Below are 3,289 nucleotides of genomic sequence, written 5' to 3' on the forward strand. Positions count from 1 at the left end.
AAAGGTTTTTCAAATAACTAAAAAGGGAGTGCAGTCTATAACACCCTATGTATACATGGTCCACGGACTCCACAAGACCGCAAAAAGGGCACGTGTCCTGAGAGTCCGTAAACCTATGCATCCTCTTATTATAAGGGACTGCTGCATGCAACACCCTCCAACCCAGGTCCCCGATAGAAAGGGGGAGGACACCTCTGTAGAGGGCCTCCCATCGGGGGCCTCCGCCGCCAGACGGCAACAAGGCACGCCAGGGCGTGTCCGGTCAACGGACAAGGGCGAGAAAATGGAAGGTGTGCAGCAGCAGTCCGTACAAAAAGCCCCTCTTTGCCGTGCCAAAAGGCACAGAGGGCATGTCCCCGAGGCGGCTCATATTGCGGGGCACCAGCACCCGAGGGAGGGTTCGGGGCTTGGGGCCAATGTGGAATTCTGTCCGAACAGGGGAACGCTCAGACGGAAGACCACCGCGCACCTGGGCCACCTCAAGACCCAAAATAACGTCGGGTCCGAGCACGACCGTTCTCAGGTCTTGGATGGCATCGGCTGCGACCTGGACACTCACAGATGCGCGTCGCGCCAAATCCTGCGGGAGCATCCAACCCAGTCCTCCGCCACCCAGCACATCCCCGATCCTGGTCCCCCCTGCGGCCACAGCCCTCCTCTCCGCCAACCACTGAAAAGGACGGAGGGGCGGATTCCTGAGCAGCGGCTCTCTGACGATAGCCGCTACTCCTGACGGGGGAGAGCTGCGTCGCAAGGCGACCACTTTCCAGACTTTGATCAGGTCCTGGTAAAAGACGGGCAACGCCTGCAAGGAGCCACCGAGGCCCAGCTGTTCTATAAACAGGAGCTGCACGTCATAATTCAGGCCGTGAAATAATGTCGGGTCCGAGCACAACCGTTCTCAGGTCTTGGATGGCATTGGCTGCGTCTAACAGCATTGACCATCTGAAAGCAAGTAACTCTTTCGAGTACAAACATGTTTCCATCTGTTTCAGATGAGGTTACATTGTTTCATCGTTTGCCATTGTGAGATTTGAACTCTTGATAATCTTTTAAAAGAAAACCAAATCAACAAAATTGGGATAAATCAGGCACAGCCCTTAATTCAGGTCAGCTGTAAAACCAAGAACAAAGTTTAAAGGAAACTTACAAACTTTAAATCAAAATGTGATTAAAGGGGTCAACAAAACACCCCAGTCCCCGCGGTGCCCACCGAGCACGGAAGGCCTCGAGAGTGCCAGCTGACACCGCGTGCTCCTTCTCCAGGGACATCCGGCAGCGAACGTAGCCACGGAAGAGGAACAAACAATCCGGCGGGACTCCCCCGTCGATCACCCGCTGCCTGGACCTGTTAATGGCCAACTTGGCCAGGCCCAGGAGCAGGTTCACGAGGAGGTCCTCCTCCTTCCCGACACCCCTTCCGCACCGGGTGCCCATAGATCAGGAGCATGGGGCTGAAGTGCAAACAAAACATCAATAAAAGGTTTTTCAAATAACTAAAAAGGGAGTGCAGTCTATAACACCCTATGTATACATGGTCCACGGACTCCACAAGACCACAAAAAGGGCACGTGTCCTGAGAGTCCGTGAACCTATGCATCCTCTTATTATAAGGGACTGCTGCATGCAACACCCTCCAACCCAGGTCCCCGATAGAAAGGGGGAGGACACCTCCGTAGAGGGCCTCCCATCGGGGGCCTCCGCCGCCGGACGGCAACAAGGCACGCCAGGGCGTGTCCGGTCGACGGACAAGGGCGAGAAAATGGAAGGTGTGCTGCAGCAGTCCGTACAAAAAGCCCCTCTTTGCCGAGCCAAAAGGCACAAAACTCGTTTCCATCTGTTTCAGATGAAGTTACATTGTTTCATAGTTTGCCATTGTGAGATTTGAACTCTTGATCTTGGGGTTATAAACCCAGTACCATAACCACTTGGCTATTTAGGCCAAGCATAAGGCTGGGAGCTAGCACGCTCATTGTTTGCCATTGTGAGATTTGAACTCTTGATCTTGGGGTTACAAACCCAGTACTGTACCCACTTGGCTATTTAGGCCAAGCCCCCTGCCTTTGTAACTCTTTTGAGTACAAACCTGTTTCCATCTGTTTCAGATGAAGTTACATTGTTTCATAGTTTACCAGTGTGAGATTTGAACTCTTGATCTTGGGGTTACAAACCCAGTACCATAACCACTTGGCTATTTAGGCCAAGCCCCAAAATAACATCGGGTCCGAGCACGACCGTTCTCAGGTCTTGGATGGCATCGGCTGCGTCTAACAGCAATGACCATCTGAAAGCAAGTAACTCTTTCGAGTACAAACATGTTTCCATCTGTTTCAGATGAAGTTACATTGTTTAATAGTTTGCCATTGTGAGATTTGAACTCTTGATCTTGGGGTTACAAACCCAGTACCATAACCACTTGGCTATTTAGGCCAAGCCCCAAAATAACATCGGGTCCGAGCACGACCGTTCTCAGGTCTTGGATGGCATCGGCTGCGTCTAACAGCAATGACCATCTGAAAGCAAGTAACTCTTTTGAGTACAAACATGTTTCCATCTGTTTCAGATAAAGTTACATTGTTTCATAGTTTGCCATTGTGAGATTTGAACTCTTGATCTTGGGGTTACAAACCCAGTACTATAACCACTTGGTCATTTAGGCCAAGCAATAAAGTGACGACAAAGGTGGGATTCGAACCCACGCGTGTAAAGCACAATAGATTAGCAGTCCATCGCCTTAACCTCTCGGCCACCTCATCGTGAGCTTGTAGTATAAACACGTTTCCATCTGTTTCAGATGAAGTTACATTGTTTCATAGTTTGCCATTGTGAGATTTGAACTCTTGATTTTGGGGTTACAAACTCAGTACCATAACCACTTGGCTATTTAGGCCAAGCTTTTACAAACATGTTTCCATCTGTTTTTTTCATTCAGATGAAGTTACATTGTTTCATAGTTTGTTATTGTGAGATTTGAACTCTTGATTTTGGGGTTACAAACCCAGTACCATAACCACTTGGCTATTTAGGCCAAGCTTTTACAAACATGTTTCCATCTGTTTTTTTCATTCAGATGAAGTTACATTGTTTCATAGTTTGTTATTGTGAGATTTGAACCCTTGATAGTTTTGCCATTGTGAGATTTGAACTCTTGATACTCTTTTGAGTAAACCTGTTTCCATCTGTTTCAGATGAAGTTACATTGTTTCATAGTTTACCATTGTGAGATTTGAACTCTTGATCTGGGGGTTACAAACCCAGTACCATAACCACTTGGCTATTTAGGCCAAGC

At 48.6% G+C, this 3,289-nt stretch overlaps 1 non-coding gene across 1 annotated transcript; it reads right to left on the bottom strand.

Moving 5' to 3' along the window:
- Positions 1-2,674: 2,674 nt before the first annotated feature.
- On the bottom strand, positions 2,675-2,756 carry trnas-gcu. Its single transcript has one exon. It is a non-coding gene; the product is annotated as a tRNA-Ser (tRNA).
- Between the last annotated feature and the right edge of the window lie 533 nt (positions 2,757-3,289).

Source organism: Carcharodon carcharias, chromosome 5 (genome assembly GCF_017639515.1).
Source record: "Carcharodon carcharias isolate sCarCar2 chromosome 5, sCarCar2.pri, whole genome shotgun sequence".
Lineage (NCBI taxonomy): Eukaryota > Metazoa > Chordata > Chondrichthyes > Lamniformes > Lamnidae > Carcharodon > Carcharodon carcharias.